The sequence below is a fragment of the Heterocephalus glaber genome, unplaced genomic scaffold (assembly GCF_053883595.1).
Source record: "Heterocephalus glaber isolate CG9 unplaced genomic scaffold, H.glaber_assembly_v1.0 deba00001460, whole genome shotgun sequence".
Taxonomy (NCBI): domain Eukaryota; kingdom Metazoa; phylum Chordata; class Mammalia; order Rodentia; family Bathyergidae; genus Heterocephalus; species Heterocephalus glaber.
In genome coordinates, this window is record NW_028258307.1 from 5,884,632 (window position 1) to 5,900,158 (window position 15,527).

General features: G+C 44.1%; 1 long non-coding RNA gene across 1 annotated transcript; it reads right to left on the reverse strand.

Annotated features, from left to right (window-relative positions):
• Positions 1 to 1,662: 1,662 nt before the first annotated feature.
• On the reverse strand, positions 1,663 to 7,169 carry LOC147826883 (uncharacterized). The gene is made up of 2 exons (XR_015453367.1): positions 7,031 to 7,169; positions 1,663 to 2,061 (listed from the first exon to the last, which is right to left on the reverse strand). It is a non-coding gene; the product is annotated as an uncharacterized LOC147826883 (long non-coding RNA).
• Between the last annotated feature and the right edge of the window lie 8,358 nt (positions 7,170 to 15,527).

A 15,527-nucleotide genomic window follows, 5' to 3' on the forward strand; every position in this document is an offset into this window, starting at 1 on the left:
TTTATATCTTAGTGTGAATAAGAATTTGAGAAGAAAGCTCTTTACATCAGAAACATAACTAAGTTGAGGTGCTGATAAATACATCTGCTCTCTTCTGTACCTGTTTGCATGCTCCTTTATTTGACAGCAAGAGGGAACTCTAGAAAGAGGTGACTATAGGGTTGATGATAAATATTACTGATGCCTCAACTTTATCATGGTCTGATGCAAGGTGAAGAATGGATGGGTAGAGTGTTTCTCTTTCCCAATTACTTCTCAAGCTTGGGGTGGGTGGGAGAATGAACACCAGAAATAAGATCCAAAGAACAAGGTCAATTAGTCACTGAGGATGCAGTAAGCTGCACTCAATGTGGAGTTTTCTCACACAACTTTGATATGAAAAGTTCAATTACGGCTTTTTCTTATGCTGCATCTACACTTTAGCTGGGAAGACAGGATCTCTGGTCCATCTCTCCTTTGTGAATCATTGTAGAGCGGAGTGGCTCTTGACTGTCTGGAAGTACACAGATGTTGGGAAAGCATAGGAGTGGTCTGTATGGCCTCTCAGTTTCCCTTCTGAATCCAGGAAATCCCAAGATGCTATCCAGAGATTTGATCCATGGGCTAGGTCCTGTCGCTCCAGGGTGCTCTAAATTTTTTCTATTCTAAGCCAAGCAAATTCCTTCACTGGCCCAGCTACAAAGTCTAAAATGACTTCATAACTATCCCCTCCCACCCTTCCTTATTTTTAAGAATATGAAGGCTTGAAAATTAATGTGCTATTTGTAGATTTGTGGGCTATTCTACTCTTCTCAGAGTTCAGCCTCCATCCCAAAGAGAACAGATATAGATCCACCCCTCGGTGACGAATGCAACCCAGACATGGGTAGGAAAGTGCAGAGATGGGAGCAGGTTTCGGTGAGAGTGGGCCAATATACTCTCCCAAGGGTAAGAACCTCAATGGCTTTGCTACTTCACAACTGGGCTCATGTTCAGGTCAGGCCACACCCCCATTCAGGTGGCTGGTCCATTCTTTACTCTCTCAGTGCCCTTCTTCCGTCAGAAATGAACTTAACAGACCTGTAACTCAGCAACTAAGAGTAAGTCACATCCTTTTCCCAAAGGAGAATTAATCAAATATGTCAGGCAGACTCTCTTTATCATGTTCTTCATGACACAGCAAGCAGAGAGCTCCTTTTTCATGCCAGGTTCCTTAAACCCTGCAGTGCCTGCTGTACAGCCCAAGGCTGGAAATAGCTTTCAGGGTGCAGCAAATACCTTCTGAGTTTTCATTCTCTCATTTAAAAACAAAAGAAAAACAGAAAGAAACTTAAAGTTAGCAGGAAAAAACTGTGCTGTCCTTGCTTGACATCAAATTGTTCCTTTTGTCATGGCATTAAACAATAGCTGGCAATAAAAGAGAAAAAACAAAACCCAAAAACCTCAGGAGCACCATATTCTTGTGATGGCACCAGGGTAGAAGATTAAAATTCTGCAGCATCCAGGACGTCTGAGGATTGCTCCTCAAACAACTGGTTCTTGATGCTCTCTCCAGCATTTCATAGTGAAGTATTTCTCTGCAGTGTGGAGAGAATTTATGAGCATGTCCAGGCTTCCTGTTTGCCAGTTCTTTCTCCCAGAAAGAGGCAAAGGAGGGGGAGGAAAAAAATACAACTCTAAAAATATAAAAGTAGACCTGCTTTATTTGGTTTTGCTTAACTAAATTTTATACACACATTTCCTGCATTGGTCTTTAAACTGGAACAGGAAAATATAAAATTCTGCAAAACAAATCTTTCATAGAATCACAATTTAGCCTTTCCTCTCTGAAGTGATGAGTCACTGTGCTTTGAGCATCATGAGATGTTCCTGAGGGTAACAAGAAAATTGGAACAATACGAATGGCTCCAGCCTCGTTATCACTATGAAAGTCACTTCCAATCAGTCAGTTCCCAGGGCAGGAGTACACAAGTTTGGTAAGAAACTTGTAAATCAGCTTCTCTCTGCAAAAGGCTTTGAGGTTTCGGATGACAGAGAATAGTCTCAAAAGCTGGAGTGTAGATGCAGCATCCCATAATGCTCCTAGCAACAAAAGAGATTAGGAATTGGACTGGTGGATGGGATTCTGTGGAGAGAAGGATGATACCACACAAGCCTCTTTGAAGGACCTGTAGCTGTGGACCTCCATGGTCCTCTGGGGGTACCCTGAGGAGAAGGAATGGGAAGTGAAAACACACAGAGGTCACCTTTATTCATGTCCACACTCCAGGAAATGGACATTTCCCAAGTCAGGGGACATGCTCCCCTTGAGAGACCCAGGGGTCTGATTCTAGCATTTATGCATCAGTCACCTCCCAAAGAGGCAGTCACCCTTTTGGGTGGCTTGAAGTACCAGGAAGACATTTGTGTCCCCAGCATTTTTTCTTTGCTGACCTTGCCACTCTCCCCATCATGCTGAAATTATTTTCATTTTAATTATTTATGCATAATAAAAAAAAACCAAGGCAGATGGTGCCTCGCTGTCAGAGCAGTGATAAAGCTGATGATTCTCTGGACCCTAAAGCAATGATTCTGACTTTTCCCAGTATTAAAGGCCCTTTGGAGAATTTTGTGCAAACTATGGTACTTCCAGAAAAATGCACAAGTATGGGGAGTTTTGTATATAAGTGCAGATGGCTTACACATCTCCCAAATCTGTCTGTGAAACCCAGTCATCTCTTGCCCTTGGCTCTGCAAACTCTCGCTTGTGCTCAGTCTCTTTTCCTTCCCTGGTTTCCTCAGCTGATCTCTCCTGGCTCATCTGACAGTTATAACTTATCACCTTTGGCCATTAACTTTAAGACGTTCTCTTCATCTTTGATTTCCAGCAACTCTTCTGTAATATGCCTACATCTAATGTTTGAAAATATTTCTCTGTTTAAGGTTTGCCAAGTTTTCTGGATCTGTAATATATTTCATTAGATTGAGAAGTTTTGTCATCAGCTTCAAATTGTTACTCTCCTCACATTCAGAAGTTCCAATCAGATATGTATCATGTTGTTTGGTACTGTCCCACAGTTTCTTGAGTGTGTGTGTGTGTGTGTGTGTGTGTGTGTGTGTGTGTGATAGTCTTACTCTATATCCAGGCTGTTTTGGGGCTTGCTATGTAGCAAAGGCGTATTATGCCACCATGCCTAGCTTCATTTTTGTTCAATGTTTTTTCTCGTTTCTTCAGATTGAATAATGTGAGCTAGTCTGTCCTCAAGTTCACTGATTTATTATTTTTTTGGTCAACTCCAATAAGCTGTTAAGACCATCACTGAATTCTTCATTTCAGTTACTGTATCTTTTAATTCTAAAAAAATCGATCTAGACTTTTTTTTTTTTTTACAGTTTTCTGTACTGAAATTTCCTATTTCTTTGTTCATTAGACCACGCTTTCCCTTTTATGCTTTGAATATATTTTCAGTCAATTATTTGAACATTATTTCTCACAGCTGATTGAGACTCTTTTCCTACTCCACACAATGTCAGAGCCACCTCAAGCTGCTTATGATTGATTGGTATTTTCTTAATTATATTTTCCTGCCTCTTTTTGTATGATGGGTTTTTCTTCTCTTTCTTTTTTTTTTTGGTACCGGGGATTGAACTCGGGCCCTTGCGGTTGTGCAGGAGGCAGTGAAACCACTGAGCTAAATCCCTGGCCCTGTGTGGTGGGTTTTTGATTGAATAGTGGTTATTTTGAGAGCTATGCTGCAGGATTCTGTATTCCCCTTCTGCAGAGTGTTAGTTCTTATTTAGCAGTCAGTCTGACTACCAGATCATCACGTGGAGCTTGTGTTGTATTGTGTTTTGTATTGTGTTACAGGATCTGTAGAAAGCCAAAACCCCTCTCCCTTGAATCTCCAAATCCTCCTTCTCCTGTGATTTGTCAGGGTTGAGCTTTTAGGCTTTGTTACCTCAGGTGTGGAAAGGGCACTTCCTTAGAGCCTGTATGAACTTCCATGTCTGTCTTGCTATTCCACATTTTTGAGAATAAAGGTTTGCTGGAACACAGTGCTATCCACTTATGCATCATCTGTGGCTGGCTTTGTGCTATCAGGCAAAATTGAGTAGTCAGTGCCCAGACCACGTGACCTGCTCAGAAAAACATATTTACCATCTTGCTTTTGTTTCGTTTTGTTTTTTTGATACCAGGTATCGAACTCGGGACCTTTCACTTGCGAGGCAGGTGCCTGAACCACTGAGCTAAATCCCCAGCCCCCATCTTGTTTTTTATTAGAAGGTTTGTTGATCCCTGCTCTGGAATGTGGTCATGATTTCTAAAGCAAAGCTTTTCCAATGTCTTAGATGGATTCCAGGGATATTAATAAAGAGTACTGAGATTTCTCCACCCTTGTGGGGTCAGAACTCTGCTTTCCCCCCAGCATTGTAACAATCTGTAGTATCTGTCCATTCCTCCTTAGTAGCTGCTGTCTGGTGAGCTCCAGATCATCTCTTCCTGCTTTACAGTGTTCGGTGCCTTCTTTCCAGTGTCCTTCTGCAGATACAGCTATTTTAGCCTTGCTGAAGTTTTCTGTCTGTTCAGCTGATCTTCCAGGCACTGCTGGACTTCAGCACTCTCTGCTGTGGTTAGGAGATTTCCCCCATTAGGGTGTTGGAGATTTTGGGATTCACCCTGTACATTTTCCTGTCTCAGGAATAACAATCTTGGGTTGCTTATTATCCACTGCAATGCCCAGTTTTATAGGCTTTACAGCTGGTAGCAGTTATTCTATTGTGACTGGAAGCATAAATCCCTCTAGTTCCTTTTAAAGTCTCATCAACCTCTTGGCAGACAGTATCTTTCAGAGCCCGTTGCTCAATTTCTCATTTCTCCTCCAACCCCCAGCTCAATGTGTCTTCCCTTCTTAAAGAGACGAAGGTCTCTTAGGAATCTTCTAGTAATGTTCTGTTCCTCTCCCAGGGACATCTGCAGTTCATAGTCCATCTGCAGAACAAGCGACTGACACCTCCTGCGTAAAGTGACCGAATCAGCCCTTTCTGACTCTGGCAACCAACTCCACTACTATCTTTTGTTTCCCGAGATGACTCTGGATAATTTCCACACATCTTTCATTGCTCTGAGGTTTTAAAAGTATGCATTCCAACAACAGAAAATTGTACTAATATTAATAGGAACCCACATTTCCTTATACAGAAGAATGGTTGGTTGTAGGCTTTTGTAGGAAATAATAAGTCGACCATCCAATCAATTCTCTTTATAACAAGGTAAATAGTAAGGTAAATAGTAAGCTTTAGTTTACTGAGAGACAATGATGTGTCAGGCACTTTTCTCACATGTGATATCATTTAATTCTTGCTGCAATCTTGAAGAGATGGCTATAATTAATCCCAATTTGGAATAAATGAAAACTCTGACTCTTAGATCTGTATTACTGGGGAACCCTTCCAGGCATTAGAGGGCCTCACTAAAGCAAGTGCTCCCCCAAAGCGCAACTTGCAGGGCTACATGACTATCTTGCAACTTACTTTTAAAGTCTGTCCTTGATTTAAACTGGCTTTTGCATGAAAATATTGAGGATGGGGAACGCATACATGGTATTTTTCCTAGACTGAAGTTAGCTTGTGTGCATAGAGATGAAGAAGTCAAGAGTGGAAATACAAGTTTTGTTAGTTTAAGAAAACAATTTCAGTTACCCTTCCCCCTTCAACTTGTTTGATTTTACTGGTACATGTTTGCAGTACAGAATGATTACATTCCTCGGGGGAATTGGTGCATGGACATAACACAGCTCAACTCATTCTACCTTCTCTTCCCCTCCCCTCTCTCCCTCCAACTCTTGGTCCTCTTCCCTTTTGCAAAAGAGCTATTTCCTGATTTCCTGTTACCCAGCTTTCATTTTGTTTCTTATTAATATTTTGAATGTCTCATATAAGAGAAACCATGCCACATTTAAGCTTGTGTGTCCATTTTATTTTCTAAACATTGTGGACTCAAGGTGTATTTATTTTCCTACAAATGACTCAAGCTTATCCTTGATTAAGCACCTCTGGAAGCTTCTCAGCTAAGTGTGTGTCGGGTTAAAGCAATAAAGTTGAGAAGGTTCAGTAACTTTCAGCAGATGGTAACTGAACAGACAGGGTCTGAGCCACACTGTAAGATTTTGGCCTGTGCTTTCAGTCTCTATCCTCATTACCGACCCTCTGTCTGTCCTAAACATTTTTGATTCCGTAACACTGGAATTCTACATCATTTTGCCTTCTTAACCTCCATGCCTAGAAAATGGAAGAGGCTTTCAAGTAAGCTGGCTCAAACCCAGATCTTGTTCAAACCCAGATCTGAATACTCTGTAGATGAGGAAAATCATTCTTATTTTGCCAGGGTGTGAGGGCTCAGAACCCAGGAGAGGCGCCCAGATGTGCACCAGTTGCACCATCACAGTAATATGCAGAAGCCCCGAAGACACCGGGAGGGTCCTCTATTTAACCTTACCTGGCAGCGGGGTGTGGGACTCTGTTCTCGAAGAAAACCTCATGTGTCATGGAACAAGCCTGCCTAATCTCTCAAGAATACAGATAAGGCAACCAACAACAGCCAAGAGAGTACTGTCCCCTCTAAAATTCCTAAGTAAATAACACACCCCGTTGCAAGGATGTGCAAAAACCTAAGGGAAAAAAACTAAAGTCAACTGTTAATGTTTGGTAAGAAAAGCAGAAAACGAACTGTTTGCTAGAACAGAGAAGGGCTTTAAACTGCTGGAGAGTGAGTGTTTTTCCAACAAACAGACAAGTCATTAATCTTGAGCTCTGCTCAATCGGCAGGTGAAAACTGGTGCGAAGTCTCGGCAGCCTAGGAGACCAAGTGAATCATGGAGAAATGGGGCCAGGAGACTGGACATGCGGGTGCTGTCCCCTTTGTCTCTGGGCCCTTGTGGCCGCCTGGGCTCCGAGCACCCCACTTCCTCCCAGCACCCCTCTTTGCTCTGAAAGATGGTGCCACCCGGACAGGAATGGCAGCTTGGGATACAGTGAGGAGGATCCTGGGGAGTTTTTCTTCACGCATACATACCCTGCTCAGAAAGGGCGGGTCACCCTGGTACCCTGCCTGGTGTCTGAGTGGCCGCTGTGGAAGATCCCTCAGGATCCGCCCCTTCTCCGTGCCTGCAGCCATCACCCCACTGCTTGGCCTTGGGAAGCTGCCAACCACTGGAGGAGCAACTGCACAAAGTTCCTTAAAAGCCAAGCAAGCCATTAATGGAGAGGAGGTTCACGAAGAGGCGTGTGTGTGTGTGTGTGTGTGTGTGTGTGTGTGTGTGTGTGTGTACAGGACACAGGACCAGTTCAATCCTGGCCTGGTTAGTACTATGTTTGCACAAAACATGGGACATGTTCCAGGTGTTGCGGGTGCCCGCAGCAGAAACCCTGGGCCTGAACTCGCGTGGGACCAGGCTGAAGAGGAGCAGAGAGGACCTGGGCAAGGACTGGAATGGGGGACTCGCAGAAGTAATGCAAAAAGCTGGGCAGAGAAGCAGTTTCTGGCAAACCGCAAGGAGAGGGACTGAAGCCCAGGGAGAATCTAAGAAATACAAAATCCATCCAGGCGTGGTGGCGCACGCTTGGAAGCCCAGCCCTCTGACAGGCTGAGGCAGGAGGGTCGCAAGTTCGAGCTCAGCCTGGGCAACTGTTAGTGAAATCGTCTCTAAACACACACACACACACACACACACACACACACACATGCACAGAAGGCTGAGGATACAGCTCAGGGAGAAGGGCCTGCGTTCAGCCCCCAGTCCCGAGTTAGGGTAGGATGAGCCAGGATCGGTTTTGCAGGGTTGGTGCGGGAGGCAGGGGAGAGCAGAGCCTTAGGGGCCCTTTCCCTCCGCGGCAGGGCTGACCCGTTTGAGTCCAGACCGCCTCTGGAACGCGGCGAAAGCCGGGTATCTGTTCCCCGGAAGCTCGGCCTCTGCGCACGCACACCTTTTCCGGGGGCCCTGGCCTTCCGGGTGCGGGGGAGACCGGGGCGGGGTGGGGGAACGCTGCACCCCGGCGCCCCAGAGCCTCGCGTCGCTGGAGCCCGGATGACTCAGCACCTGCGGGCGGCACCGCGCCGAGCCCCAGCCCCCCTGCCTGGGGTGGCGCTGAGGCCCCCGGCGTGGGGCGCCCCACACCTGGAGCGGACGCAGACAGTCACCGCCCCTCCCTCCAGGGATTGTCCTTCCCCTCCCTCGGCAGCGTCCTCTGCTTCTTGTTCCTCCCGCACTCTTTTTTTTCTTTTTCTGGAAAAGTGGCTGCAGTACTGGGGAGACCGCGGCAGCGGCAGCGTGGCCCGAGCGCGCGGGAGGAGAAATCCTGGCCGCTAGCGCTCAAGCCCCTCCAACGGAAGCGGATAAAGAGTGCAAATCAGATTTTCCGCACACTTGGTGCACCCAACAGCCAGGTCACCACGGCCCCCAACTCAGGTCCTACGCTAAAGGCCACGCCCTAGGGCCTGGCTGGGCGCCCACATCCCCGCCTGGAGCGCGCTGCCTCCCCTCACCAGCAGGGGCGTGGTCCGAGCGGAAAAGCGAGCGCGGCGGGGGGGGCGGGCGGACTCCGCTGAGATGGGGTGGGGGGCCCGGCCAAGGACGCCCGCCGCCCCGCCTGTCAGAACTTTCCTGTCCGCCCGCCCCGCGCAGGTTCTCAGGAGAGAGATCCATGGAGACCCGCCCTTAATGGTCTCCCGTTGTCTTCCATGTAATTGTCAGGCCGAGAGTTTTAGCAATCAGCCCAGATAATTAAAAAACAAAATGTTATATATAGATCATGAGCACTTCCTTCTTCCTAAATTATGCCGCTTTCTAGCCCAGCTTGCTAAAGAATTTATTTCCAGGGCCTGCCAAGAATTAACAGAAAAAGTCTATTAACTTCTCTGCTATCCCTATCCAGATTCCCATCAATTCTTCAGATTTGTTTTCCATTGCCTTGTTCTCCATTTGTGTGGCCCTGGGCTCATATCTTGCCCTTGACTTGTCTGTATTGCCACTTGCAGCCTATGCCCATGGAGAAAGGCCCATTCATTCACTCATTCATTCATCTATTCTTGCATACATCAGGCATTCACTTTGCAAACCACTCCTTTGGGCCCCTTTTCAGAATAGAGGTATGGCCTTTTCCTTTGCTATTACTAAGTTGACATCTTGTGGTTCTATCATCCTTTCCTTTCCTTTCTGCCTTGAATTGGTTAAGCGCAGCCTCTTCTTGACGGTGTCCCTACAAAAAGGTTGCATAATGACACGGCAGAACTATAAACTAAATGGTGTCAGTGACAAAGCAGAATCTCGGCGCTTCAGAGACTTTTAATGAGACATAACTCCTGCCTCTGGCGAGACTTGTCAATGAGATAATGTCTCTGGCTGGTCCCTAATGAACTTGGACTGTAACCCGTTCATGGCCGGACCAACCTCAGGTTTCTCTATGGGCTCCTTTAGCACACCCTGGGTTACACTGCAGTGTCTGCTTTCTCCTGCTGCAGCTCTCCATACTTAAGGACAATATGCCAAGTTACAAATGTGACCCCACCATGCACACACAGTTCAGGTAAGACCAGGTCCCTGGGTCACAGGCAGGCATCAGGTTATTTGCCAACTCTACATGGTAAGGACAAAGGCAGAAAGTCCTAGAAAAGGACTCCTTGCTTGTTGTATTCGTACCATTATCCTGAGAAACGCTCGAAGACCCTATCCTTGGAGCACTATCTCCTTTCTTGGATAGGAAATTGAGAACCCAAAAAGCTAAGGACCATGCTCAACTTGAGGACCCAGGCCTCCTGGTTCTCTATGCTGTGTCTTTGCTACCAGTCATTACTTCCTTATAACTTATGGCCAGGGCTACTGTTTCATCACACACACACTCACACACACACACACACACACACACACACACACACACACACCCCTATCTTTGGGAGCACCGATGCCCTAATGCATCAATATCTCAGTGTGAATCATTTTAGCATCACCAATTAGTAAGTTAATAAACTGGAAACGCCCCCAAGGAAAGAAAGTTGCATGGAGAAGTAGGTGGTGATCTTTTTTTCCTGCAGGGAGTGTCTCGGGATCTGGGTGGTACATGGGGCTGCCACTGGGGCTGGCAGGAAGGCAGGAGAACATCCGAGGCTGCATGCTGCCTGCCCCACAGGGCAGTGTGCCCCTCAGACACTTGCTTCACACGCTGAGATAGATGTCTATGCTCCTTCAGCCACTTTGTCTCTCTTCCTCCCACTGCCTGGTGGGGTGGGATTGTGCAGCAGGGAGCTTGGCAATGAGGAAAACACCTCTGACTCTCAATTTAAACTGTCCAGGTGCCTGACATTTTAATCCATCTAAAAACTCTCTTCATAAATGAGTGGCTGCTGGCAGTCACTGTCAGCTTTGAGGAGATGAGCTAAGCCGGGGGGCACTGCCAGAATAAACGCAGTCATGGCTTGAGATTTGGAGTGTGTGGGCTATGCAGGACAGCAGGACAAAGGCAAGGAGGTGTCAGGTTCTAAATTCCTATGCAGACTTGTTCTTCAACAGTTTACTCTGTCCTCAGTGTGTTATGTTGTTATAGTGAGTTTGAGTTTTTTTCTTTTTTCTTTTTTTTTGGTAGCAGGGATTGAACTCGGGTCCTTGTGCTTGCAAGGCAGGCGTGAAACCACTGAGCTAAATCCCCGGCCTGAGTTTGAGTTTTTTGAGCAACAGTGCTAAACTGCTCTCAATCCTGAAGCTTCATGGAGCCAGAAGGGACTAGGAAAATCATGTACATCATTTAAGAAATCTAGGCACCTTGACCACTGCTCAGTTTTCTGTTCTTTTTAAATAACAAGCATAAAGACACCATGCCAATAATTCACTGGGGTTTATCCCACACCCATTATTCCTACGGTCCCCTTGGGTCTTATAATGTCATCCTTCCGGCTAAAAGGATATATTTGTACCTGAAAGATGTCTTAAATCTTACCATAATCCTGTGCTTTATGATACAGGGGTTATATTATGGGAGGATGGAAACACAGAAGTAAGTTTAATGTACAAAACAGCCATTAAGGTGGCTCAGGTTTGATTTTGGCTATCGATGTGGTTCAGGACAAAGGTCACTTGATGATTTTGAATTTTCAAACATAGAACAAGGGTCTCAGCGTAGCTAATCATGGAAGTTTCCAGATAAAATATTAAGGAATGAAAATTATGCAGCACAAAGAAGAAGAGAGAGTATTCAGCTAACAAGATTCTTTTTCTGCTTACTTCCATTTTTCAGTAAAAGTGCCACTTTAAAAAAGGCAATTTTTAATTAAGGAGCTTCACACTGAACTACAGCCTCAGTCTTTTTGAAATTTTAAATTTCGTGACAGGGTCTTGCAAAGTTGCCCAGGCTGGGCTTAAATTTGAGATCTTCCTGCCTCAGTCTCCTACAGTGCTGGGATTGCAGATGTGCACTGCTGCCAAGTTGGGACAAGATTCCATTTCTCATTAGTGATACTGTGTTCCTAGCAGCATTGACCTCACACAGTCTAGTGACAAGGTGAAATGACACTTCGTATGCCTACTTAGCACAGGTCTGATAGGAGCTTAGCCCTTAGAAAACCTTAACCTTTATTATTTTTCTGTGACATCTGGACACAAACCTAGCAGGTAGAAGATGAGGCTTCCTGTTTATATTCTGAGTTTTGCCCAGACTTATTTTTCTTAGAATTTTCTTCTTCATAATGCTTCAAATCATTTGGCAAAAGTGTCACCCCAGTCTTCCCAGTTCTTGTGCCAGTTGCTGGAATAAATTAGGTTCCATCCAGGGAGGCACCTTAAAACACACTGCAGAACAAAGAGCCTTGATCTCATTTTGACAGGTTGGAATTTAAAGATTTGTGGGGGCCCTTACTTTATTCACCCTCCCTTAAATTCAAATCCAACATTTACTGGGTACCTATTTACTGAAGCGCTGCACTAGGAATATCATTATCTCCTGTAGTCATCACGGTGGTAAACCCCAAACTGTTGTCCAGGGTTTGTAAATGAGGAAAGAAAGCTTAAAAAGCCGAGGTCCCTTGTTTACAACCGACCAGTCTTGGTTTAGTTAAAACAGAGGCTTTAAAAATATAAATACTCTTAAATCTTGAAGCTGGATATTTCTTTTTTTTTTTCTCCCCCAGCATTCTCTTGGAAGACCTGTTTTAAACCTAAAATAATTTGAGATTTCCTGCATCTCAATTCTTACAAAGAATAAAAGGGTTTCCTCCTTATATCCGGTGTTCAATCCAGGACTGGAAGGAAGAGATGACTGAATTCTGCTTCCGATTAGATGGGGCCCAGAGGGTCTTAGACAATGCAGAGACCTGTGGGCTGCGTGACGCCACCTAGGGAGAGACATCTGGGGGTGTGCACATGAGCACACACACACACACACACACTGGGGTGGCATATGAGTGTTCACACCAAGCTCCAGACAGACAGAAGGGAGAGTGTGTCTGACAGCTTGGGCAGGCTGAGTCTTAGCTGATTTGCAAATAGTTACAAATAGCAACTTCCAGATGTTAATAAGCAAAGCAAGAGTACACAAAATAATGTGCTAGATCCAGGCTGTGTGAGTGTGTGTGTGAGAGAGAGAGAGGGAGAGGGAGAAGAGAGAGTTTCTTTTAGTAACAGTAGCGATGTATCTTATCTCAGCATGAAGCAATCATTCTACATGTAAAAGTAATACAATAAATTGCAAAGGGAAAATATCTGCCCATTTAAAAGTTAGCAATTATCATAAATAGGGTAGAGAAACACTTAATTAGAGATTAAGAAGACATTAACAATTCAAAAGAGGAAAAAGGAAAAGACACGAATGCCCAATATAAAAAAATTACAATGGCCAAGAAATTTAAAAAATTATAACTATTTAGTTCACTATAAGCAGACAACCACAAATTAAAGCAGTGACAATATGTACTTTGCCTGTCATACAATACAGGTTTAAGTAATAATTATGTTCAATGTTAGTGAGGACTTGGATGTTTCCATACTCTAGTGGAAAGAGTATGAGCTTTAAAATTGCTCATATGCACTGAACTAAATAATGTCTACAGCTATGTCCCATGGAAATAATACAATGTGGCAAAAAATGTATGAAAGATATATTTATGGCCTTTTTATTTACATTAATTAGAACTTTGGAATATATTTTAATGTCCAAGATGAGCTAACTTAAATATAGGAAGATTCATATGCATCAAAGAATATTAAGTAGTTTTTCAAATGAGTCATGAGATATTTAATCACTTGCAAATACACTTTTCAAATATATATCATAAATAAAGAAGCAGGATAAAATATTAGAGCGTGATCCCAATTTAGAGAAAAATTTAAATAAACATACACAGATGGATTGACAAGTCTGGGAGGGAACATGGCAAGATGTCAAGAGCAATTTTCTATAGGCAGGAAGACTTTTAGCTTCATAAAGCTTTAAATTCTGCACAGCAGACAGTTATGATTTTAACCCTCAGCGCAGCTACTTCTTCGCTTTCCCTGAACCTCCACTGAGCGAATCTAAGAGAGTCCTGAGGGACTCATAATCATTGTTCCCTTGGGTTTCCATAGGAATTTGTATTCATGTGACATTAAAACCAACTTCGGACTCCAGGACCTTATTTCTGTGTAAGAGGGAGCAGACTGCTCGGCTTTTTGTTGGTCTGGTGCCTTGGCAGGACATTTATGTGCTCTGGATGTTTAATATTGGGCTTCCTAGCTGAGAAGACTGATCAAGTCTATGTTTAATGGGCTCATCTGGGTCTGAGGATTATGTCTTTCCTGTGCCCTGAGTCTCTTCGGAGAGGGGCTACAGGAATCTCAGTTACAGCACACAGGCCTAGCTGGCTGCTGCCATGGAGGTCTTAATGAACACGGTCCTATGATTTGGTGCTTTGCAGTTTTCTTGCCTTCCGCCCACTTGCTCTGCATATACTTTACCCTACTAAGTGTGACTTTAGAGCAAGCCTGGTGACATCACAGAATGTTAGAAAATGTAGCAAAATGCATTCGATGGAGCACCATCCAAACAAACCGGATCTATGTAAGAGATACAAAAATCTTGGGTTACATCCTTACTGAGATATAGTATTTCACCCTTAGTATTTCAGCCTAGAAAAATACTGTCTATAATGGACATATAATATCTGTCCCTTCCTTTCCTCAGCCTCAGTTTCAATATCATGTGGATGGATAGAAACAGCAGGGGCTCAGATATAATTACTTTATAAATAATTAATAAGGCACGATCATTATTACTTTAAAAATCCCATTTTGGAAAGAGTCTCCAGATAGTAGCTGAAGCTTAATTTAGCCACATAACTGTTCTGCATTAGCTCATGTGGCCCATTATTTTTAGGCTCAAAAGATATTTCCAGATGTCCTGAGACAGCAGTGATCTATCATTCTTTCCTGGGGACCACTCCCCATGCCGGCAATGTGTCTGCATTTAATATCACTTTCCATGGTAGTAGTGGCAAAATTAGTTTAGTATTGATGTATCTGAGTTTATTATCATGGTCTTCGGTAATAATGGCAAAATTAGTTTAGTACGGTATTACCCAACTATCTATAGAGTAGCCTAGGTAATTCAGTTCAGTGCTGTCTGCATTTATAGAGTCTCTGTCTTTAAATAAACCTCTTTTTAATATTAATGACATGAACCAAAAATACCCTAGGTAGATAGATGATCAATACAATAGACAAAGCTATATAAATGTCTCTAAGTGATTATAATCTGCACGTATTTAAAGAAAATTTACCAAGATAGACTGATTGTTACTGAATGAAGAATTATTAGAATCATCATCTTTATTTTCTGTTATATACATTTCTATATGTTCATTTCTACTGTAGGCATATATAGCTTTTATAATGAGAAAGGAAGAGTTAGAAAAAGAAATCTTACCTTGTGGAGGCCTTTGCCTTGGTCTCATGGAATGCACTAAGATTCGTTTCCATGGTGTACAGAAGGATTTCAGTTTGATGACCTGGCCCCCAGTATATCATTGAAAATAACTGACTGAAGGGCCGAGGATTTAGCTCAGTGGTTCCACCGCCTGCCTTGAAAGTGCAAAGACCGGAGTTTGATCCCCGGTACCAAAAAATATATAAATAAATAAAAAAAATAAAAATAACTGACTGAAGATACAGTCCTCGGGGCTGTCCCATCTCCACCCTGGCATCTGCAGCTCCCGGCAGGAAGTCTGAGCCCTGAGAAGTTAGCATCTCATATTGGATCGCAGGTGCTCAGTAAGACCTCTGAGGACAGGAGCAGAAGGCCGCACAGCCTAAGTGTAGCCAGGAGATGCAGGGCTTACCTGAATGTAAACAAATAACACAGAGGTTCTGTTTTTCTCCCTGTGCTAACCTCCCATATCTCTGTTGCAGATTGCCCTTGGGCTCGGAGGCAGGAGACCCCGAAGCAGTTCCCACTGCCCAACAGCGTGACTTGCAGCCACAGGGCAACCCCTGGGCTAGGTTGAAACGCCACACGTCTCCTGTCCAGATTGCTCCCTAGCACTCATGGTGTGAGCA